Below are 25477 nucleotides of genomic sequence, written 5' to 3' on the forward strand. Positions count from 1 at the left end.
GCATGATTGCCCACAATCACACAGCCACTAACTATCAGAATTAGCACACACGTGGGAGTCAGTTTGAACTCCTGGTATCCTCTGGAAATGGTGGTCGGGGAAGGAGGGGAGAAAAGGGAAGGGAGGGGTGGGGAAGGAAAGAGAGGGAAAAAGGAAGGAAGAAGGAGCGAGAGAAGAAGAGAGAAAGGAAGGGAGGGAGGGAGGGAAAGAAGGAAGGAAAGAAGGCAGAAAGGAAGGAAGGAAAGAAGGAAAGAAGGAAGGAAAGGAGGTAGGGCTTTCCATCCATGGCCCTGAGGACTATCAGAGTCCTCAGGCCCATTGGAAGCTGTTTCACATTTGAAGAGGGACTCATGAAACTATGGCAAGCTGCTGAGTGGGAGAGGGCAGTCCCCCAGCCCCTCCCTGAGCCCCGCCCATCTCTGTGTTTCCAGAACCTCTTGCTCTCCCTGGGATCCTGGCCTGGGGAAATGCAGTCGTCAAATCAAAGCCTGCCTGTGGGAGCAGGTTCATGGGCCAGATCTAGAGCAGGGGCAGGCTTAGTTCACAGTTTTAATCCTGATGTTTACTTTCTTTCTTTCCATTCCTAGTGGCTCCCTTTGAAGAACTGCCTTGGGGTTCATGTTGCAGCATCAAACAGGGATGGAAGATGCATCTTGCTTTAGCAGCAGGAGCCTGGAAAGCAGCTGAAGCCCTGGAGGGTGCCTGGCACACAGAATCTTGTGCTGAGCCCGGAGCACAATGGGAGCGGGCTGGCAGGGTGGGTTCACAGCTGGACTGGGAGCAGCAGACATACAGGCCGTAGGCACAGACATATAAAGACAGTCATGCAGATTGCAGGATGCCTGAGAGCACAGACTCTCACATGCACAAATACGTGCATGATCGCCAGTGTGCATCCAGACAGCCCCACATGCATGCACACGCATGCACACATGTGATGTGTACATAGATGGACACATGTCTATGCCCACAAACACTGCAGAGACACACACAGAAGTGTCTGGCAAGGAACACTATTTTGTCCTCAATTTTCTGCCAGTGAGAGTCTACTGACTCCATCTCTGAAATGTCTCTACTTATTGTCCCTCTTCTCCACCTGCGCCACATCCCTAGTCCCTGAAACTCCCACCGAGACCCCTGGGCAATAGCAAAGTCTGGACAGGATTCCTGCTCCGCCTCTACCCCACCCTTAAGCCCATCCTACATGCAAGAGCAGGAGTTATCTGGGTATCAAGCAAATCTGACCAGATCACCTCCCCACTGCTTAAAACCCTTTCCTACAGGATGAAGTTGAAATCACTTGACATCCCATATAAGGCCCTTGACTGTCTGGCATCAGTCATAGTCTGGCCTCAGGCCCTGGCATGGAGTCCCCTGGACTCAGTGCTCCAGCTGAGGGCCTCCAGGATGAAGATGCCCTGTGCAAAGCCTCACACTTTTGCTGTTGCTGGGCTCACTGTGTGAAATTCTCTCCTCCCTCCTTCCACCTTCCCTATGCTGAACTGCCACTCCTCCATCCTCCATGGCCAGCTAAGCCAACACCTCCCCACTTCCTCCTGACAACCCAGGCACAGCCACTGACCTGTCCCATGGCTGTCACAGCCCTTTCTTGGGCTCTCAATGGTATCATTGTCACCTGTGTGCTCATGAGCCTCCGCCACTCAACTCCAAGCACATCAAATAGAGAGCTCAAAACATATCGGATACTCAACAAATTTCTGGGTATGAGTGAATGAATGAATTAGTCTGTAAGACAGCATCACACTAGGTGATTGTTCTGGCTACAGAACCTGGGCATGTCCTGTATGTAACTCCTATGATCTCAGCCTCCACATAGGTAAAAAGGGCTCTCTACCTCCTGGCAGAATCTATGGTTCAGACCATGGAGATGTATATAAATAACTGAGCTGAGCGGCTAACATGGTGGGCGCTCCACAGATGACAGCCATAGTTACTGTCTTTAACTTCTATTTTTATTTCCAGTGAAGTCTTTCCACTCATGTTTCTTAATTCTCCATCTCCCTCACTGCCTATCCAGTTCAGTGCTGGACTCCTGGAACCAGCTCATTGAAGGTGCGTTGTCGGATTGATCGGCTGAATGGCTTCTTAAGGCTTGCTTCCAACCTGAGAACACTGAGCTGAGTACTGTTCTTCCTCCCTCCCAGCCTCCCCTGAGACTGAAAGCCGAGAGCCATACAGAGATCACTCCTCTTCCAGGCTCCAGAAGCTGAACATCTGCTCCGTTTGGAGTTCTATGCACTGAGCTGAGTTAGGACCTGGGGGGACAGGAACAGCTGAGCCTTTCTGCTCCAAAAGGCAGAGTCATTTCAGCCAGCCACCCAGCAGCTGCCTAGCCCCTCCCAGACACCCCCAGGGATGCTGCACATGCGGCTAGGGTTCCCATAGGAACCTCTGTGGAGACCTGCCATCCCTGCTTCCCCACATCTCCTTTTGGACTCGTGAGAGAGGTTAGGAAGAGGAGGGGAGGGGAAAGGATAGGACTGCCAGGCACTTTCATACACAAACACCCAGTCTCTTAATCCTCACAATAACTCTAAGAAATATGCTATTATTATCCTTGTGGTACTGACAAGGAAATTGAGGCCCAAAGACATCTAACTCAAGTTCACCCAGGTAACAAACAAGAGAACTGGTCTGCCACCTTATCAGTTTGTACTGACACAGTATCAGTCAGTAATCTCTGGTTGCAAGCAACAGAAACCAACTCCCACTATCACAAGCAAAAAAATTGCTGAAGGACTGTGGTGCCACACCAGAAGGAAAGGAAAAGCTGAAGACACATGATTGGAAAGGACAGGAAGCAGGGCAGCGTCAGGATCTGGGTGCCAGGAACGGACCATCATTTCATTGGAATAAATAAACTTCTATTTTTAAATTCCTTTGTCTCTCCATTTAGGATTCAGGTTTGGGGAGGAAGCTGGGCCCAGTGCCGCTTGTTGGCTGGAAGAGGACAGACTGCTGTAATTGACAGTCCTACCAAGCCTATATTCAATGGGATAGAGACTGCCCCTCCCTCCAAATTGGGATGCTATTTCCAGAAGAAAGGGGAATGAATCCTAGGCAGGCAGAATCCCAAGCTCACCTGACTGCACCATGCTGTGATGGGCTGCAGGGTGGGACAGTTTCTATGGCTCTCTCTAACAGAACTAGACCCATTCAGGAGGCAGCAGTGGTTAGAAGATGGGTACTGGGAAGAAGGAAGCTGGAAGTGATGGTCTTCGTTTTTATGGGAACAAAATGCATTTACATCTCAATGTTAACCACCCTGTTAACTGACCTCTCACATCCCAATACTATCTCTCTCTTTTTCTCTTTACCCAGTATTGAATTCCCAGGATCCCAGAGAATTATTAGTCACCAGCCTTGATTGGTAGAAAGAGTCCTAGTCACCTTCTAATATTCTATATGATTTACTTTTGTTAATTGTTCTTTTTTTGTATAGACGGGTCTCACTATGTTGCCCAGGCTGATCTCAAACTCCTGTTCTCAAGCGATCCTCCTACCCCAGCTTCCCAAAGTGCTGGCATTCAAGGTATGAGCCACCATACCTAGCCCATGTTAATTGTTTATTGCGTGACTCCCCTGTCTCCTGTCCCCTGTCCCCTTTAGAGTGTAAGATCCAGGAGGGCAGTGATTTTCTCCTGTTTGTTCACTACTGTCTCCCCAATGCCTAAAAGAAGTGACTGGCACAGAGCAGGTGCTCAATAAATATTTGCTGAATGAATGAGGAGGTACCAATCTCTTCAACAGGCATTTGGGATGCAATGATGAACCAGAAGACAGATCCTGACCTCATGGAATTTATAGCTTCCATGACTTTAGTGAGACAGAAACAATTACAAAAACATGTGGCAAAAGAACAAAACTAAAATAATGAAAAATTGTGAAATATATTTTGAAGGAAACACACTAAGGTTTTAAAAAACAGAACTAAGAGGGTAGGAAACTACTTAAGATATGGCAGTCACAGAAGGAAAGAAGGCCTCTCTCAAGCAACATTTAAATGGAGACCTGAAGGGTGAGAAGGTGCTGACCACGAAAAGTGTGAGGGCCGCTTCTTCCAGGCAGAGGAAAGAGTATGTACAAAGGCCCTGAGGCTGGAAATAACTTGGTATGTCTGAGGAGCTGGACTGTGAAGGCCAGTGTGGTTGGAGCTTAGTAAGCAAGGGCTAGAGGCCTACAGGCTGAGGATGGAGAGTGTGCCAGGCGCTGGGTTGACAGCCCCTTACAGGCGATGGCATGGAGCTTGGATGGCATTCTGGATACATTGGGAAGCTATCAAATGGTTTTTAACATTCGTGCTTGACCCCATTTGCATTTCAAGCTGATCATTCTGGCTACTGGGTGGAGAATGCATGGAGCTAGGGAGTAGGGGACCAGTTCGTAGGCAACTGTGGTGGTCCAGACTGGGGCTGAACTCAGGTGGCCGAGGCTCAGAGAACAGTGGAAACTTTTGAGTCACTTCTCAGTTATAGTCTCCATGACAGGTGCTATCATCAGGCTGGATGGTATCACCCTCCAGGGGCCACAAAGGCACCCCCCTTACCAGCCCACTCCCAGCCTGTGGGTGATGGATAGACCAACTCATGGTCTGGCTAGGCCCTGGGCCTAAATGACAGGTGACGGATGGGGTTGGAACTAAACGCTCTGAGCCATGTGGCCAATGCACTGTTCCAAGGAAGACTTTGGAGCCAGGAGTTAATTTAAAGAAAGGAGTAGGGGAGCTCAATATCGCTTCCTCCACTGCTCAATTAGTGGAGAGAGCTGCAGGGAGCTGGAATTGTAAAGACCCCCTTAATCATCTCTGTCTGCCTGGCAGCGTGCAGGAGTGTGGCAGGGATAATTGCACCTACCCATTAACAAATGCAATTAAGGTGCCTGGGCCTCTAGCACCCCCTTCTCCAATTAAACAGCAGATGAGGGGCCCGTGGGGGTGGGCTTTAAGATGAATCACTTGAAGCTGGAAACTTGGAGCCTGGAAGTCTGGACAGAGAGGCGATTAGAGACGATAAAATCGTGATGGGGAAGGAGAGACTCATATCCAATACCAGCCTGCTCCAGCTTGAGGCCCAACCCACAGTTGGGCAGATATTCTTTGGGACAAATTAGAAGAAGTTCTGCTTCACACATAAGAAAGTCAATATTTAGAACCCACCGACCACCACTTCCAGCCAAGTGCTTCCCCTTTGCCAAGGACACACTCAGTGTCTAGATACAGGTGAAGACCTGAATAATTCATTTTGATGAGAAACCGTGAGGTCTGGGTATGTTGGCAGGGAGGGTCCAGGAAGGCACGTTCTTGTCCTGTGAAGGGGCATGGGGGTGGAGGAAGGGGACTTCCATTTGTGGGCACCTCTAATATGCCAGGCCTTGTGCTCCCTCCCTTTCCATATGGCATATCCTTTAATTTAATCCAGATCCCACCAGCCTCACACAACAACCACGATCTCTTCATTGCAGTGATGGAATAGAAGTTTGGGGAGCTCAAGAACCTTGTCTAAGATCACAGAATTAGCAGGTGGTGGAGCTGGTGGAGCTGGGATTTGAACCCTGGTCTATGTGGCTTCCAATAGGCCACTCCCCTATGCTGAGATGCTTTGAAATTGCAACTGTCAAGATCTTGCCCCTTGTGCATTTTGATGCCCCCATGAGGGTGGACTCAGGGCAACATTTCAGATGTTATTCCCAAATCTCTCCCTGCTCCCCTTGGCTGAATCCCTGAACTTCTGAAACAAGGCCTCTCTGTGGTTCCTGTTGTGGCCTTGAGGTAGGATTTGACCAGTTGTCAAGTCCCGAGGTGCTGACTAACATGCTCATCTCAAGCTGAAATAATAAAATAAAAAATCTCTCCTACCTTAATTGCCTCTCCCTATTCTCTTTATGCGTTTCACCAATTACAAATGCTATGAATCATTATGCATGTGTGGATCATCACTTTCATTTAGCATCTCCACCGAAGCTCCAGGTGCTGAAGTGCATAATTGAAAAGCTCCACGATTTGAGTTTGCAAAGAGGAGGCTCAGCTCCTCTGAACGTCACAGTGTGCAGGTCTCCCCTGCTGGGGCCTAGACAGCAGCCAGGAGATGACAGCCTGCATCTGCCCGAGAACCCAGCCACACCAGATGAGTGCTGAAGTAGTTCTGCTTTTGCCCAGGGGAGCTCAGGCAGTGAGTAATATGTTTCTTAATTCCCAATTCCCCCATCTTATTTCCTTGGGAACTTTGCTTTTTTATTATTTTTTTATTTTATTTTATTTTATTTTGTTGTTACTGTTTTCCTCTGTGGCTTCAGAGAGCAACAAAAGTCACTGGGTTGCCATCTGCTAGTTAACCCCTTCCTTCAAGACCTTCCTGAGCTAACTCCAGGACACCTGCTCCTTTCTGCAGCCTACATTCTTCCTGAGTGCAGGGCTCTCCCAGGTCTGCCTCACTCACTTCTGACTCCATAAAAGCTCCCATAAGATGGAAGGAGAAAGGGGCAGAGATGACCAGCTGCAGCTTGGCCCAGGTGAGGAATGAGCTGCCTGTCTTTAACAGCAGCTAGGCTCTATCTTAGCTGCCAGAGGGAGGGCCGTGTCTTCTCTTGCACCCCCATAACCTCTATGACATTGCTGGGCATTTAGACATGGCCATGGAGTCCTTCCTCTCTCCTCCCCTCCTTTCCTTCCCAAGCATTTCCCAAATGTCTACTATGAGTCTGCCTAAGTCCAGGGGCTGAGGACTGAGCAATAAATAAACCTGCTCCCTGTCCAGTAGGAGAGACACTCCAGTAAGAAACATATAGTAATAAATACAATGTGAGAAGTTTTTCCATAGATGGAGGAGCAAAGACTTCTCTCTGGGAGCAGGGAGGAGGGAATACTGATTCAGCTGGGAGAGGCAGGCATTTGCATTCAGTCTTGAAGGCTGAATAGGGCAGGGTAGGCACAGTGATTCCAGGTACGGGAAAAGCCTAAGCCAAGTAAAGAAAGGCACAAAAGACATGGCATGTTCCATGCCACCTGGGCCCTGCTGCTTCCAGGGCCCTCGAATCATCAGAGTTTCATAGAGCCAGCCCCAAAAGGGGGGATGGCTCTGCCCCCTCAGATGTCAGCCCCTTGAGCCAGATGGGGGCGCTCAAGGGCTCGGACACATGCCCCTCCACTTCTAGTTAGGTTGGAGTGGAGGTGGGGAGGCCACAAGACACCTGGACTGAGGCCAGCATTCCAGATTCAGGGAGTGCCCTTGGCACACACATCTTGGGTGACAACCTACTTCTAGCATAGTCTGGCCAAAAGTAAGGATGCGAATGCACGCACGTATACACACACAAAAACACACACACGCACAGAAGCTGTGGGCACAGCTCCCTAGACCATCTCACTGCCACCCTCCTGCCCTTCCATGAGCAGGTTCCCCTTCACACCAAACTGAGCACCACCAATCACCTGATGCCAAACAGATGGCGGGAAAGAGTTCTTACTCTGAGTGGGGATGGCGGCAAGGTCACTGCTGATGCGTGAGGGGCTGGGCTGCAGGGCAGTGAAAAATCAATGGATCACTTCCCTCTCATCACTTTTCTGCCACAGATTGAGCTGAAAGATGGTTCAGCTTGGAGCTGAGAAGCAAAGTCTGTAAGGTTTACTCTCTCATACCTTTTTATTTTCCCTCTTCTTTTCACTTTCTCAATTTTCAACCTCCATTCACTCTTCTCTTTCTCCTCTACTCCATCTTCTCTTTCCTTTGGTGGGGGGAGGAATGGGGATGATGAGGGGACTATGAGTGATGGGAAAAAAGAAAAGCAGCCCCTGTCATTTAGAAGCTGGCCTGACCCTTGCAGCTAAGCCATGCTATTCTCTCTTGGATCTAAACAATCTCACAGCATACCAGCCTCAGACAGATTAACTCCGAGGCCAAGATAAAATGAAATGAAGCAAGGTGACTTCATAATTTTACCTAAGGTCAGACAAGAATGAGGTCACTCTGCCACCCACAAAATACCAAGTAGCCCCTCTCTTGGCCAAGATGAATGACTGCTACTTCTTTTCTATTTCAACTTTATCTTCATTCTAGTCTTTCACATAGTCCCTAGAGATGAGATTTATTGAGATACCCAATCATAGAATTGCCCCTGCTTACTGACAGCATCCAATCTAGAGTAACCTTCACTTCCTTGGACCCCTTCCCAAGTTGTCCCATCAAAGCCAAGATTCTATAATCAATTCTAATATCCTCTCTTGGAGAGAACACACCCCATGGTTTCCCATGCTGTGCCTTCTCCCTCTCTGCAGTAAGCAATAAACCCAACTGGTTTAACTGTGTTCCTGGCGGTCTTTGGTAAATTACAGGACACTGACAAAATTGGAGGTCCCACCAAGATTCACCTGAGACTTTCATAGCTTTAACCAGGACCCTGACTCAGTAACAGTTCACATATCGTGGAGGGGCGGGCCTCAGGCACTGGTATGTTTTAAAGATCTGTAGGTAATTTTAAAAGGCAACCTGGGTTGGGAGTCCGTGGGGAACAAGTTGCTTTAAGAGTCTCTGGTGAGGGTCAGAGGGCAATGCCTCTAAATCACTGAGTTCGGGACCTAGCCCATGGTGCCCAGTCATTGTTGTTGGCTTCTGTGACTTATTCACTCTGCTGTCCCTCTCAATAAGCTTTTGTTGAATGAAAAATATAATAGGTCTCAAACCACGCTGCCATTTTCTCCCCAAACTATTTTTCCCCTGGCTCCAGTGTTCTCATGGCACTGGAGGCTCTGATTCATCCCATCGCCCTGGCCATGTCTCCCATCAGCCCCAGGCCCTGCTTCCCTCTTCAGGCAGGACCTCTTGGCACCCCTTCCTTTCTGATTCCACTTAGTAGCTTGAGGCTCTGTGGTCTTCTCTGTGCAGCTCACCATGGCCAGAACAGATCTGTCTAGATATTGGCTTGACCATGTCATGCCTCTGTCTCAGATACCCCTAATAGATCCTCATCACCCCCTAATAAAGTCCAAACACTTGTCTTGACATTTAAGGCCTTCCATAATCCAGCCCTACCTCATGCATGTATCATACTTAAAGGTTATACCTAGTAGCCCCATGGACATCCTTCATGCCCTCAAATTATTGTGCTTTGCTTCTGCTGGGCCTGCTACATGAAATGCCCTCCCATCATTATGTCTGTATAAAGCCTGCTCACCATTCAAATGCCAGCTCCAATGCTACTTCCTCCATCCCTCATTGCCCATACTAAAAGGGACTGCTGCCCCTTTATGATCTAAAACTATCCTCTTTAAAAAACAAACAAACAACAAACAAAAAACTCACTTGTGACCCTTTATCACATGTTAACCTGAATTGTGACTATCTTTATTCACCTTTGATCTATGTGGGATGGGAGCCATTCCATACCAGTAGGTTAAGAATCTAGGCTTCGGAATCAGGAAACCCTGGGATTGTAATCCTATTCCCTCCTGTTAACTAGTTCAGTGACCTTGGGCAAGTCTCTTAACATTTTTGAACCTCAACTTCTCATTCACAATGAGGGGAGCCTGATAGGGTTATGGTGAGAAGTACATGAGATAATCACATGTGTTGAATGCCTTGCACAGAATGTGGCGGAAATAATAGTTATTATAATTACAATAAGAATAGTTATCATTGCTAGGTTGAAATCTCCTAGAGGAGGGTGCCTCAACTTTAGTGTGCACACAAATCACCTGGGGATCTGGTTAAAATCCGATGTGATTCAGGAGGTCTGGGGTGGGTCTGAGATTCTGCATTTCCAACAAGCTCCCAGGTGGTGCTGATGCTGCTGGTCCAAGGATTACACTTGGAATAGCAAAGTCCTGAAGAGCAAGGCTAATGTCTAGTGTAGCAATATCTCTCTTGCAGGATCTAGCATGGTTTCCTGCACAGAGTAGGGACACCACCATTTTTTTAGATGAATGCATCGTCTTGATGATGGTAGGGATGGTATTGCACATAGCCTTCTTTGCTCGGAAGATCACACACACATTGCATACACACACCAGCTAATCTAACCTTGCATAGGACTGAGATTTCCCAGGGGCCCAACTGCTGTGTTTCAGAAATCAGAGCTCTGAGATGGAACCGGCTGTGCACTAACCTTATAGCCCTGATTAATTCCCTCCCTTTGTTTGCCTCATTATCATGATTAGGTTCTGCCCGTAGCATAGCAACGGCTAATTGTAGGCTGGTTGCAGAGTGCATAATTCCTGCTATTAAAATTTTATCGAGGCTTAATTGTGCTCCTTTTTGCTGTGGCGAAGCTTCAAAGTTTCAGAAGAGAGGGGATGTGGTTAGTGGGAACTGATGATTTTTTAATCTTAGCAAGCCCTGTAAAACCCTACTCTGCAATATCATTGACCTTGAGATGGTTTCCTGTGGCCAGAAAGAAGCCCATCATTTATTTATTAACCCACCAGAAGGTCTGCAAACATCCCCTGTGGCCAGGCGGAAAGCGTATTATAGGTCAAATGCCATTACAGAAAGCCCCAAAGGGCTGGCAGACCAAAGAGTGTGGCCGTGTGGGCATTAGGGTGGGGGAGGTTCGGTGGGGAGAGCTGCACTTTGCACGTGGAAGTGGGTCAGTGTGCAAAAAGTTGTGTCACTCCTTAGACACCCAGTGGCCTCTCAGTGGACCTCCAAAACCTGCAGTAGAATTGACAGGCTTTCAAGGCATTTTCCAGGAACACACCAAATTGCCCAACTTGTGCTTAGTGGGAGGTGAAAAGAAGTGAACCCATTAGCAGGTACTTTCCACAAATGGTTTCCAAACCCAACTGATCACTAGTATTACCTGGGGAGCTTGTTAGAGCTGCGCATTTCCAGGCTCCAGCCCAGACCTACGGATTCAGAGTAGGGAGGGAGGCTGGAAGTCACTCCTCAGGTGGCGCACTTATGCTGAGCCACTTCGGGAATCCCTTACCTGTGGAAAGAAGGGGCTTCGGCAATGTAAAAAAGACAGCAGAACCAGCTGCTTCTTGGGGAGGGGTCCACCTACTCAGCTTAGCTCAAATTGGAGCCACAAGGCCTAATGATATGAGATGGCTCTAAGTCAGTGCTTTTCAAATCGAAGTGTGCATCAGAATGCCCTGGAGAACTTGCTAAAACACAGGTTGCTGGGCCCTACTTCCCACAGTCTCTAATTCCTTAGGTCAAGGGTAGGGCCTAAGACTTTGCATTTCTAACAAGCTTGCAGGTGGTGCTGCTCTAAGGACCACACTTTGAGAACCATCGCCTTTGGTGATTCTCCAAATCTGAAATCTGGACCAAATGTGACTCTTTGAAAAGGACTCAGTTGTGTTTCTCAGTCCTCGCATTATAACACTGCTCTACGTGAAGACTCCATCCTTGTGTCTTGAGCATCTTTCTATAATCCAGAACCAGTGGCGTTTGTCATCAATCAAGCTTTGACTTGAGATATTATGAAGGCGGAGTAGAGCCTGGGGTTTTGGATTTAAACACAGTTAAATGCAGATAAATCCACTGCCATTTTACCATTATTAAGTAAAGCAAGGATTTTAAAAGGACATGGGATTTCAGGCACCACTTAAACAAAGGGCAAAGCATTATTTGATGAGCTGGCCTCAAGCTGGGAAAGGCTTTAGATAATACACAATGATAGAATTATGGTGAGTGGAGAATAACAATAGGCACATTTGATGGAGAGGAGATGAATTGTGGTGAATTGTGGGTGCGGGGAATGGTGAAAGGGAGAAAGTTCAGAGTAAGTGTAAAGAAGGGGTTGTAACTCAAAGGCTAGGCAGATCACAGAAATGCATCAGGCAGACAAGCCAGACCACCATTAAAACCCATGGCTCCAATCTGAATGAGACTATATGGAATGGTGAGGACTGTGGTAAACTGGACAGTCCTGGGCCCTCTAACAAGCGGAGGCCTCAAGTCAGCTCTTGCCAGTTGTTGCCATGAAAGAATGTGGGCCCAGGAGTGCTTGCCCTTCCTTATTTTCAAAAGAAGCTTGGAATGTGGATTCTAAGATAAAATTTCCCTATTTTAAAAACCTTTGCCCCAATCATAACATGTCTGTAGGCTATCAGTTTACAATAATAGTTTAGAAGTTTTAAATCCTAATTCATAGGGATGTTATTTTGGAACTGGGAATAGACCAATATTTTTTCCCTTTTTTTTTAAGGAGGGAAGGGCAGGTAGTTTATAAGGAGAGGGAAAAAAAAATGAGTAAGATGGGGAAGGAGGATGAAATCATGGAAAACATGGTGGAAAAGACTTCACTACTCAGGCGGAGCTTGGAGGTTTACACAGCGCTCTCTTCTCCTCCGTATAAAGAATACATCACTCTACAACATCCCTGCTGTACCACACTATTAGTTTGGTGACCATTGTGGAGTCCCCTCTCGCAATGACTGGGCTTGGCCAGTAGGACATTAGCAGGTATGATACCCGCAAAGCTTGTCAAAGACTTGCACCCTGAAATGCACGCTGTTGGACATCTCACTTGGGATCCAGCTGCTGTGTGAAAATGCCATGAGGAAACGTATGGAGGAAAGAGAGGTCCCAGCCTTTCAACTATACCTGTCAAAGTGCCAGGCATGTGGCCGGGCACGGTGGCTCATGCCTGTAATCCCAGCACTTTGGGAGGGGCCAAGGCAGGCGGATCACCTGAGGTCGGGAGTTCGAGACCAGCCTGACCAACATGCAGAAACCCCATCTCTAGTAAAAATACAAAATTAGCCGGGCATGATGGCGCATGCCTGTAATCCCAGCTACTCGGGAGGCTGAGGCAGGAGAATCGCTTGAACCTGGGAGGTGGAGGTTGTGGTGAGCCGAGATCGCACCATTGCCCTCCAGCCTGGGTGACAAGAGTGAAACTCCATGTCAAAAAAAAAAAAAAAAAAAGGTGCCAGGCATGTGAGCAAAGCCAGCTTGGATCCTGGTTGTAACTACATGACAACCCAAGAGAGACCAGCAGAAGAATTCTCTAGCCCAGCCTCAGTCAACCCATAGAATCATCATAATAAAAAGATTGCCTTAAGTCCCTAAGCTTTGGTGTTAAGCAGTGAAAACTAACAGAAACACTTAGTACGTAGCTGGCTATGAATCAGATAGGATCCTGTTTGGTTAGACGTAACAGAACACCTGATAAATAGTGACTTGAGCAAGTAAGAGGCTTATTCTCAGGCAACAAGAAGTCTGCTTTTGTTTCATTGGTCAGAACCAGCTGCACCAAGGGGGACTGAGGAAGTGTGATTAACTGGGCACATTGGTATTCTGAACAAAACAGGGTTTTTGACTAGTAAGGAAGAGGGAGGAATAGGTGTATATTTTGCAGTGTCTGCCACAGCCGTCTTACTAAAAAAAGAACAAACGTGTTTCTCTCATGATTTTTCCCTTCTGTACCAAATTTAGTCATAAAACCACAAGCCCAGCAACCCATACAGCCAGCACACATTTATCCCATGTTTGAAGGAAGAGGTCTCATCTTGATTTAATGGCTCAGCATTTTGTATTTGTCTGCCTGCTTCTTCCAGGTTCATTTCATAAAGAGCTGATTGATCTTGAACTTGATGCAGCCCATTGATACCATCACTACTAATAAAAGGTTTCAGGGCAATCAACTTTAAATTGGAAGCAATGGAGATGAGCAAACATTTTCAAATGAGCATATCTTCTGCAAAACTTAGCAGACTTCCAGGATGGTTGGTACAAGAGAAGAGGTCATAGAAGAAGCTAAATATAAAGTTTGCAGTTCTCATAGTTAGCCTGTGGCCATTTCAAGAGTTAGAAGCGCCTTGGTGGGAGTGGGGGGAGAAGCAATAAAAGAAAATGAGATTGAAATTCACTCATTTTCTTTCTTTTTAGCAACTTCTTGGAGAGAGGAAATGGAGATGAATGAGACATAATATCACAGAACTTAGATTTGGCAATGCTCTCAGAGATAAATTATCCAGCCTTTCACTGAATTGCAAATAATAATAGCTAGAATTTATTGAGTGTTTATCACATGCTAAGTGTTATGCAAAATAATTTACTGGCAATCTTTGATTTTACCTGCACCCCATCTCTAAAGGGTAGTATGATTTTAATGTCCACTTTACAGACATCAAGTTAAATAACTTGTTCAAGGCCATGGTAAATAAATGGGGGGACCAGATTTCCTGGCTATGTGTATTGCCTCTCCTTACTTCTTTTGACCCCATCCCATAACAATCTCTGCTCACCTCTTCCAGGTCTCCATTCCTCTAGACAACTCATTCCTATTTGAAAAACCCATCCTATTAAGTTGAAGTCTGCTTTTCTGAATCTCTCATCATCTGGTCTACCCTCTGGAGCAACACAGGCTGATCCCTCTGACCTACGACAGTCCTTCCAATAATGCATCCTCTGAGCTTTTTCTTCTCTATGCTAAACGTCTACAGCCATACTAACCGTTCCCTTCTTAAATGCTGTGTTTCTTCTTCTATGTGTACTGTATTCAAGGACCGCAAATTCAAAGTTCTACAGACACCAGGATAGTAATGAAAACAAATAGAGCAGGGTAGGTATGGTAAAATCATATGGCTGCCTCACTCTTTCATTCTCCCACTTTTCTTAGAGACATGGATATAGAGATGCTTTCCTCTACAAACCCAGTGATAAAAGGCAACGAGCACTCAACCTTGCTACTGTGGGACAAGAGGGAGTGGTGAGCACTTTGGCAAACTGGCAGCAGATGCTTGATCTAAAGGACACAGGTGCTACTCAGAGCCTGCCAGGTGTTTCTAGTAAAGGAGGGTGACAGCTTCTCTGAGCTTTTCCAAAGCTACTGGAACTCTGGGTTTTCATTTGAAAACTTTTCATCTTTATCAGATTTTTTTTTCAATTTTTCATTTTTTTACAGTATCGTGTGGCCCAAACAATATTCTACAGGCTGGATCCAGCTCCTGGGCTGCTGTTTGACAACTGATGTTGCTGGTCACCAGCTGGACTCACTCCCCTGATGAAGTCTAAGGCCAGTGGGACTCGCCCTTCACTAAACCTACACACCACGCTTCTAGGAATGCAGACTAAATTTGCAATCATTTTTCCAGCAGTTGTGTCATATTATACTTTAAATTCACACGAAACTGGTGGCTAAGGACCTCCAAGTCTTCATGTGAGTGTTGTCCAGCCTGACCTCTCAAACCATCTTGTGCAATGATACGTTGAACCTACCTGCATGGCTTTGCATTTATCTCTGTTGGTCCCCATTCTGTCTTACAGAGTTTGTGCTATTTTTCCCCAACCTGCTTTTGGCACAGCTTTGAACATTACTTCTTACATGAAATCACCAGCTGGATTCAGTAATTCAGTGAAGTCTGACAAGTCCTAAAGGCATTAATACAATTTTTGATTAAGCCTGGGCAACATAGTGAGACCCCGATCTCTACAAAAACATTTTTTTAAAATTAGCAGGGCAGAGTGGCACATGCCTGTAGTCCCAGCTACTCGAGAAGCTGAGGTGGGAGGATCACCTGAGCCCAGAAGTTTGAGGCTACAGTGAGCTACGATCATGCCACTGCACTCCAGCCTGGGCAACAGAGCTAAAACCTAGTCTCAAAAAAACTTGGCTAGAAATGTGATGCTCCAAGGTACCCCAAATGTCACCAATGCACTAATGAACACCCCTTACCTTCAGAGTAAAAAGAAACTAGCCTATGTTCAGCACCTGCTACAAGCTCAAGACTGCCCAGTTTCCTCATTCTCACTTCCCATCTAATGCAGAGACCCTTCCAGCAGCTCTGCCCAGTGACAAAGGAAGAAACCCCAGGCTGTCCTCCAGATAAGTCTGAACTCTCCACTCTGGTCTGGAATTCCAAGAATGATTCCTGATTGAACTGTATATTTGGTTCTAGGTCTCAGGTTCACCCCTGGGTATAGGCCCACACTCTGCAGCCCCAGGATCACTGGCCCCTGCCCAGTGTCCAGCCCAGGCAGCTAGCCGTTTGCCTGTGGTCTGAGACAGCTCCTGCTTGTCCAGGAGGATATACACTGTGCCAGGCACTGTCCATGGCACTGCAACATTCATTGTTTCACTTAATGATGAACCCATTTACACATTTACTTCCACTGCCATCTGGCCCACGTTTTTCAGTTGAGCCTTTGATTTATCAAGGAACTTGTATCATTGATGCTCTTCCTGCCTCCCTGTTATTGTAACTGAGAGCAGAGCACCAAGCTGTTTAGCAGCTTGCATAAAGACAGCAGCACATGCTCACTCAAATTCCCTCCCTTTTTTGAGCTCTTTGTGCCTCATTATTTTCATTGATAAATGAGATTGTTGTGAGGGGCCCATTAGTAGATATTAGGCAGTTGTAACAGAACTGGGTATGTAGTGGGCACTCTTGAATGTTAGCTTGAAGGAGAAGCAGTTGAAGAACTAGTCATGGTCATCTCCTGGACTAGCCCCCAGTAGCCAGAGGGAACACCCCTTTATAAGGAAATGTCACCAATCTCCTACCATCAACAAGCTCAGCAGCAGGCACTCCAAGTTGTTTTTCTGTCAAAGGGAAAGATTTGGCTCAAGCCATCTGCGTGGCCCACTGGATGGCCAATGGAAGACCCAGGATGGTCAATTACCTTACCCTGTGGCTTCGGATCAATTGCTTAACCTCTCTGGGCCCAAGTTCTTCATCCACAAAAAGGAAATACTAATATATAGCTTACAGAATTATGGTGAGAGCCAAATGAGATTGAGAGTAAAACACCTGGCACATAGTAGGCACTTGATATAGTAATGATGATAGTGGTGATGATGAAAATACCCAGACACATGTATTGTCAGTGAATCTTCCCAGTGAGCAAAAGCAGCCTTCCTTTTTTTGTCCTGTCAGATTTGCAAAAATTAAATTACAAACTTATTGCATGGTCATTATTTTTAAAAGCAAACACAATACAGGCATTTATAAACTAAAATAAAAGTTGGAGTCCTCCTCACTCCCATTCTACTCTTCAGAAAGAGCCACGTTAACTGTTTGGTTCATGCCCTTGCTGATGTTTTCCTACACACACACACACACACACACACACAATTTTAAAGCAACATTGGGATCATACTATGCATATTGTTCTGCACCTTGCTTCTTTCTCAAAGCAGGTGTCATGGCCACTTTTCCAAGTGAGAGTACATGGAGCTAATCCATTGCTATGGGCTGAATTGTGTCCCACCCACAAATTCAGATGTTGAAGCCCTAATCCCACAGTACTTTAGCATGCAACTCTGTGTGGAAATAGGACCTTTAAAGAGGTAATTAAGTTAAAATGGGATTATTAGGGTGGACCCTAATCCAGTATGACCAATGTCCATATAAGAAAAGGAGATCAGGACCGGGTGCAGTGGCTCACACCTGTAATCCCAGCACTTTAGGAGGCTGAGGCAGGTGATCACTTGAGGTCAGGAGTTCAAGACCAGCCTGGACAACATGGCGAAACCCCATCTCTACTAAAATTACAAAAAATTAGCTGGGCGTGGTGGCAGGCACCCGTAATCACAACTACTCAGGAGGCTGAGGCAGGAGAATTGCTTGAACCCGGGAGGCGTAGGTTGCAGTGAGCCGAGATCATGCCACTACACTCCAGCCTGGGTGACAGAGCAAGACTCTGCCTCAAAAAAAAGAGAGGAGATCAGGACACAAATAGAAAGAAACACCAGGCATGCCCACACAAAAGATGACTATGTGAAGACACAGTGGGAAGGCTGCCATATGCAAGCCAAGGAGAGGGCCCTCAGAGGAAACCAACCCTGCTGATACCTTGATCTTGGACTTGTAGACTCCAGAGCTGTGAGGAAGTAAATTTCTGATGTGTATGCCACCCAGTTTATGGTATTTGTTATGGCATCCCTAGCAAGCAAATGCATCCATCCTTTCTTAAGAACCAGAGTATTCCATTTTATAGATGGTACATAAAATGTGTTGTGGACTCTTATGTTTTTTCCAGTTTTATGCTTATTACTAAGAGTGCTGCAAGTAATATCTTTGCAATATACTTTGTGTACATATGTGAGGATATTTGTAGGTTCTGTTCCCATACAAAGAATGACTGGGTTGGAGGATATGCACATTTTAAATGATGTATGAATTTACTGTACCAATGAAAACTCCAGTAGTGCAGGCAAATTCCTGCCTTTCTATACCCACCAAAGCATAATTTCAAGGACTTATATTCTGTGGCCATTAAAATATAATGAAATTGACAATCCAAAAAAGTCTGACACTCTTGACCTTGGCTTTGCTCATACTGACCACCCCTGCCTATGCCAGGACCTTGGCCCCATCAGCCACCTGCGAGAACATACAACCTTCCTAAATAGAGAAAGCTCTCACCAGACTCTTCACTGTGAAGGCAAACTTGATAACAACAAATGCCCATGCTTCAAATAGAAGCATTGATTTTAACTTTTTAAGAGTATAAATAGATTTGAATCACACATAGTATATTGGATTTGGGAAGAAAATATTTCATGACAGCCTGCCAATATATTTGTTTTCTTATCTTTCAACAATTAAGAATGGAGATTAAAGACTGCTGAAGTGAAGAGAAGCTGACGATGCCACTCAGAAAGGCCATTATCCTCATCTGAGGAGATGAATCTGACTGACCTTTTGTTTGGAAAGCAAAATCGGAAACGGGAACCCTCTGCTGTGGTGGAGATGAACTTGGGGATACCACAGCCTGGGTCCTTCCTCAAGAGTGCAAGGAATTTACCCAAACCATAAGGGGCTTTGCCTTCCCTCTTCTCTTGCTCTTACTCTTTTATACATGAGGATGTCCAGACGAACCAATCATTAAAGGAAGTCATGACCTATCAGCCACTTGGAAGATGTGTTGAGGAAGAGTGGTTATCACTCATGGTGGCCAGGGAGCTGCTTTGGGAAGAAGGGAGGCTGGCAATCGGACACATCTGAGCATTGATTTGTGAGCCCATCTGTCTTCCACTCTGGACCATGGGCTACTTGGGAGCAGGGGTCATCAAATTCATCTAAGCCTACAGCCCAGCACAGGACCTGGACACAGATCTTCTTCTTGCCTTCTGACACAGTCACTGCTAAGAAGATCTCATCCTGCTTTATAGCTTTAAATGCCATCTATATGCTGATGACTCAGATTCATATATCCAGCCTAGAATTCAGTCCTTGACTCCAGCATTTATTTATCCATCTGTCTACTGCCATCTCCCCTTGGAGGCCTAATAATCATCTCAAACTTAAGATCTTTAAAACTGAATCTTCGATTTACACTTCGCCCCAGTCTGATCCACCTGCAACTTCCTAATCTCAATTACTGACAACTCCATCCTTGTAGTTGCTCAGACAAAAACCTTGGAGTCATTCTTGACTCCTTTCATTCTCTTATTTCTCAAATCCTGTTGGCTTCACCTTTAAAATATATCAAGAATCTTTTCATGCTATCATCCTGATTCTTAGCCACTGTGGTGGGTTGAATTGTGGGCCCCAGAAAGATATCTCCAAGTCCTAACCCCAGGAACCTATGAATAGGACCTTATTTGGAAAAGGGGCCTTTACAGGCATAATTAAGGACTACTAGATGAGATCATCCTGGATTCATAATGGGCCTTAACTCCAATGGCAGGTACCCTTGTAAGAGAAAGGCAGAGGGAGATTAGAGACACGGGGACACAGGGAGAAGGCCATGTGAAGACAGAGGCAGAGATTAAAGAGGTGAAGCCCCAAGTCACAGATGCCTAGAACCACCAGAAGCTGGAGGCAAGGAAGGATTCCCCCTGGAGCCTTTGGGAGGAGCACAGCCCTGCTGGCACCTTGGTTGGGATTTCTGGTCCCCAGAACTGTGAGAAAATACATTTCAGTTGTTTCAAGCCACAGAGTTTGTGGTAATCTGTTACAGCAGCCCTAGGAAACGAATATAGTCACAGTGATCATTCACCTGGATTACTGTAATAGCGTCCTAATTGGTCCTGTTTTCACCCTTACCTCCCTATGGCCCTTTCTCAATACCTAAGCTAGAGCAATCCTATTAGAACATGTCAGACCACTGTACTCAACTCAAAGACTTCCAGTGGCTCTCAATTTAACTCAAAATAAAAGCTAAATTCTTTGCATGGCTTGAAAGGCCCTGTCTGAACTGCCCCCTCCTTTCCCACTCCCTCTGCCTCTCTCTTTCCCACCTCTCTCCATCTTGCCTGCCCCTGTCCAACCACAATAGCCTCCCATCTGTTCTTTGAACATGCGGAGTGCTGTCCCCCTTAGAGCCATGCACTGGCTGCTCCCTCTGTCTGGAAGGTTCTTCCCCTAGGTATCTGCAGGGCTCACACCTTTGCCTCCATTAAGTTTGTAGAAACCGCATCATCTCAGAGAGTCCTCCCCTGACCACCCTCTTAAACATGGGAACCCTCAGCATCCCCCACTTTTCTTACTTGGCTTTACTCCCCAGCGCACTCTCAGAATCTATTATTTCTAGTGTACTTTACATGTCATTCATTTATTATGTTTATTGTTTCTCTCCCATCAGGATATAAACCCACAGGCCGGGCATGGTGGCTCACACCTTTAATCCCAGCACTTTGGGAGGCCGAGGCGGGTGGATGACTTGAGGTCAGGAGTTTGAGACCAGCCTGGCCAACATGGTGAAATCCCGTCTCTACTAAAAATACAAAAATGACACAATAGCAAAGACTTGGAACCAAACCAAATGTCCAACAATGATAGACTGGATTAAGAAAATGTGGCACATATACACCATGAAATACTATGCAGCCATAAAAAATGATGAGTTCATGTCCTTTGTAGGGACATGGATGAAGCTGGAAGCTATCATTCTCAGCAAACTATCCCAAGAACAAAAAACCAAACACCACATGTTCTCACTCATAGGTGGGAATTGAACAATGAGAACACATGGACGCAGGAAGGGGAACATCACATACCGGGGCCTGTTGTGGGGTGGGGGGAGGGGGGAGGGATAGCATTAGGAGATATAACTAATGTTAAATGACGAGTTAATGGGTGCAGCACACCAACATGGCACATGTATACATATGTAACAAACCTGCACGTTGTGCACATGTACCCTAAAACTTAAAGTATAATAAAAAATAAACAAATAAAATAAAAATACAAAAATGAGCCAGGCATGGTGGTGCGTACCTGTAATCCCAGCTGCTTGGGACACTGAGGCATGAGAATCACTTGAACCTGGTAGGCAGAATTTGCAGTGAGCCACAATCACACTGCTACACTCCTGCCTGGCGACAGAGCGAAACTCTGTCAAAAAAAAAAAAAAAAAAAAGAAAGAAAAGAATATAAACCCATAGGGCAGCGATTCTTGCCTGTTTGTTAATTGTTGAGTCAGAAGAGGGTCGAGCATATAGCAGTGGCTCAATAAATACTTGAGGTGCGAACGAATAAATAAACAGCTATTAGTATGCTTTTTGTATTTTATTTGATTATTATTTTCCGACTGTCATATATTCACATTGTGCAAAATTTATAAGTGCACAAAAGATTTACAGCAAAAGGTCTTCCTCCCACGCCATCCATCCAGCCCCACTTCTGTTACTCTGCCCAGTGGCAACTGGTAATCAGTTTCTTTTCTTTCCTTCTAGACTTTATTTATCCACTTATCTATCTCTGCTTATTTTAATTAACACTGAAACTTGAAGGTATTTCATGTCCGCACATAAAAATTCCCTCATTCCTTTTTCTAGCAGCGTAGCTTTTCATGTTATGCATAAACTTTAAAATGATTTAATAATGGGCATTTAGGTTGTTTTAAATTCCTTGATATTTAGGTGCCAATGATGGAAACTTTTTTTTTTTTTTTGAGACAGAGTCTCGCTCTGTCTCCCAGGCTGGAGTGCAGTGGAGCAATCTCAGCTCACTGCAAGCTCCGCCTCCCGGGTTCACGCCATTCTCCTGCCTCAGCCTCCCGAGTAGCTGGGACTACAGGCGCCTGCCACCACGCCCGGCTAATTTTTTGTATTTTTAGTAGAGGCAGGGTTTCACCATGTTAGCCAGGATGGTCTCTATCTCCTGACCTCGTGATCCGCCCACCTTAGCCTCCCAAAGTGCTGGGATTACAGGCGTGAGCCACTGCGCCCAGCCCTTGGAAACTTTTATGTAGATTATTTTCACACGTGTGAATGTATCACTGTGGAATAGTACATTTTTAAGATAACTGAACTTTTCAAATGAAATTTTTAATAAACTTTGGGTCATATCATTTGTTTATGTGGTTCAAGTCCCCCTTACCCGCTAACCCCCAGCAGGGGCTGGCCACCTCATTCTTGGCGTTCTCTGCTTCTCTTGGTCTCATTCTGGGTGGGGCTGACATACAGAGTCAGCTAAGAGCAATCGCAGTACTTCATTGGATGCTTACTGGGCACTTGGCATTATGCAGTGTACTTTGTTTAATCCCACTTAATCCCTCTATCAGGGAGGGATTAGTATTACCATTTACACTTTAAAAAACTGAAGCTCAGAGGGGTTAAGTAACTTACTTGCCCAGGGTTATCACAGTTGGTAAGAATCAAAAGCAAGACTCTTTTCCAAGTCTTTACCAGAATCTGGACTTTTAATCACGACATACTTAACCTCTCTGTGCCTCAGTTTCTTCATCCATAACAGGGGGAAAATAATACCAATGATTTCATAAAGTTGTTTTGAAGGTAGGTGAAAAAGCAGCAGGGAATAGAGTGAATCAGAACCAGTTGGGAAAAAGAGTCTGAGGCAGGTCACAGTGAGTGTTCAGAGATGCTCAGTGTTTCTGAAAATGCTAACACACATTAACATCACTTTGGATGTTTATTTAACATGCAGATTTCAGGGTCCCTTCCTAGATTTCCTAGGGAACAGAGCATGGGAATCTACATTTTAAACCAGCATCCAGGTGATTCTGATACGCATTGAAATTTCGGAAATGTAAGCTCTAGAAAATATATATATATATTTAAAATTGTTAACTGTAGCACTACTTTAGCTCCATCATAAGCTTCTTTTCACCCTTCCTCCTTATTCCCCTGACACAAGTCATGTTTTTCTCAAGACTGGCATAATCAATAATCTCTCCAAAAGAGATTCCTGGATCTCAAATCCCGGAAATATGGGCGGGGGGTGATACTGTGTTTCTGTTTTCTCTTTGCTGAAAGAACAAAAACAAAAAAAATAATGATAGTTGACCCATGAATAAAGTACAAATGTGGCCTATTGTCTTAAAGGTACAGGGACCCAATCCACCTCCATGCTGTGAAAGTGACCCCAATGGCTATGGATCATTCTCATCCCCTGAATCTTGGGGCTATGTCTGTTGGTCCAATATGTCCTACAAACTAAATAGGCAGTGGAAATTTAAGTAAATAGTATTCATTAACATTGTGATCATGTGTGGCATTTTCTATTACTAAATGATCCTAGTACACAGATTATTCACTTAAATAATCAATCACTGTCAACAAATTACAGGATGCAGAGAATGAAATTAGCAAAATGAACTATGAATGTAAAATTCATTTGAAATTCAATTTAGTGACAACGTTAGCTTTCAATTAGTCTGCCCAACTGTTTGAATGTCTTCCTTTTGCATTGATTTTTTAAAAAATGTAATTAACCTTTTTACTGTTAAATTGCTGTTGGGTGCAACAATATCATTGTTACATGGCTCCTATTGCTGGGGAGTGAAAGGATTAAATGATGAGTCAGGATGAGGGCAGTGGAGTGGGGCTTCTCCTCATGACTGAAGGGCTGGGGAATAAGAGGAGCCCGGGAGCGGGAAATGGATGTTGTTTGAGCTGAGGCTTCCCCCACGGGTGTCCGGTATTGCTGCTATTGTCTCTAGATTCTTGTAGAAACCTTCTCAAGACCATCTCCTGCTCCAGATTCCTTGCTCCCTATTTCACACAAAATGGTTTGTATTCTACATTTCCTGTCAACTTCCCAGAAAACTCGGCCCCTTCTCTCACTACCTTATTTCCTTTCGTGATTCTCTGACACCTTTTATTCAATTGGTCTGGCTGGAGAGCTGGAGTGTCCCATCAGACTCCAGCTCCTTCTCAGCTCCCACAGACAATGCCACCTCTTCAAGTCTTCTTCCAGTCGAACTCGGCCACTCTCTTCCTGCTTGTGTCTGTGGTGGCCACAGTGGTCTGGGTCCTCATCGCCACTTGCTTTGTTGCAGCATTGCATTGTGGCAACCTCACCTCTACCCCACAATCCACCCTGCACACTTCTGCCAAGCTTTAACAGAGCACTCCCAGACTCAAGACCCCACCGCCGCTCCCTGCTGCCTCTGCGACTGAGCCCAAGCCTCCCTTCAAAGGCCACCCCTCACCACCTGTGGGGCGTGGGCTCCCCCACTTCCTCTGCCTCTGTGCCCCTCGAGTACAGGTTGCCCACTTCAAATTAGCCTCCTCCTTAGCCCAAAACGTGTTGTGCACTTTCCTGCCCTCACACCTTTGTTCTTGCCAGCTTCTCACCTGGAAAGAAAACACCTTCCATTTCTCTTTCTTAGTAAAATCCTTCTTACCCAATGCCCAGCTCAAACCTCACATCTGCCAGGAAGCCTTCCCTGCCACACCCCAGGCTCCAGTGATCCGTCAGCTTCAAACGGTTCAAGAACTTATTGCCTGGGACATTCCTTTTGATCTTTAATAACACGCTTTGTGATTTTCCTCTGCACTCTCAGCTGAATTGTACATTCTTTGAAGGTAGGGACACGCCTTGTGGTTCCTGCTTCTTGCCGACAGTCTTGCTTAATGGGCAACGGCTTTTCTAAGCCTTTTTTGAAAAAGGACGGCACCAATCTCTCTCATCTACTGTGTTCAGGACTGTCTTGAGGGGGACAGCTCAGTTGTGGTGAGAACCAGGAAACCTATGCATTGGAGCAGGGTGTGGTGGGTGGGCTGGCCGGGGTTACGGTGAGGCAGGCAGCCTCAAGGAGCAATTACAACATGTGGACACGGTGCTCATGCTGTAAAACTGTCTCTTGTCAGCTGCACTGGCTGAGATAATCTTGGTTCTGAACCACATCCCTGGCTGTTCCAGATCACCCATTATCTCTCCAGAGCTGCCGCCACTGCTGGGAGACACAGGAGTGTTTAGCTGTGCCAAGGGTCTGCAGATAGAGGCAGTTTCTTATCCCGTCTTCACGAGGAGCTGCAGGGAAATAAGTCACACTTAGACATTAAGAGGCCTCCATCCTTCAGCAGCCTGGCAGCAGAATTCTTTATGGGTCTGAGGAGAATCTCCATGAATTCTTGGGATTCATCCCTAAGAACCCCATGGGGATGTGGCCCGGATGTTGAACCTGTTCCTTCTTAGGTCTGAGAATAGAAAGAAACAGCCTCACTCCTCTCTGAGCGGTAGCTCCCTTCCCTTAGCTTCCAAAAGCCAACTCAGTTCTCCTCGGTACTAGCTAGCCGCCATTTATGAAGCCATCGTTTATGTGCCAGGAGCCATGCCAAGTGCGTCACATATTTTATCTCGTCGAATTTTCACAGC

The 25477-nt window shown here is 45.9% G+C and overlaps 1 long non-coding RNA gene across 1 annotated transcript; it reads left to right on the forward strand.

Annotated features, from left to right (window-relative positions):
* The first annotated feature begins 3224 nt into the window (after positions 1 to 3224).
* LOC129394041 (uncharacterized) lies at positions 3225 to 22396 on the forward strand. The gene is made up of 4 exons (XR_008621228.2): positions 3225 to 3553; positions 5482 to 6528; positions 13520 to 15123; positions 18516 to 22396. It is a non-coding gene; the product is annotated as an uncharacterized LOC129394041 (long non-coding RNA).
* The last annotated feature ends 3081 nt before the right edge of the window (positions 22397 to 25477 follow it).

This window comes from Pan paniscus, chromosome 16, assembly GCF_029289425.2.
Source record: "Pan paniscus chromosome 16, NHGRI_mPanPan1-v2.0_pri, whole genome shotgun sequence".
Taxonomy (NCBI): Eukaryota; Metazoa; Chordata; class Mammalia; order Primates; family Hominidae; genus Pan; species Pan paniscus.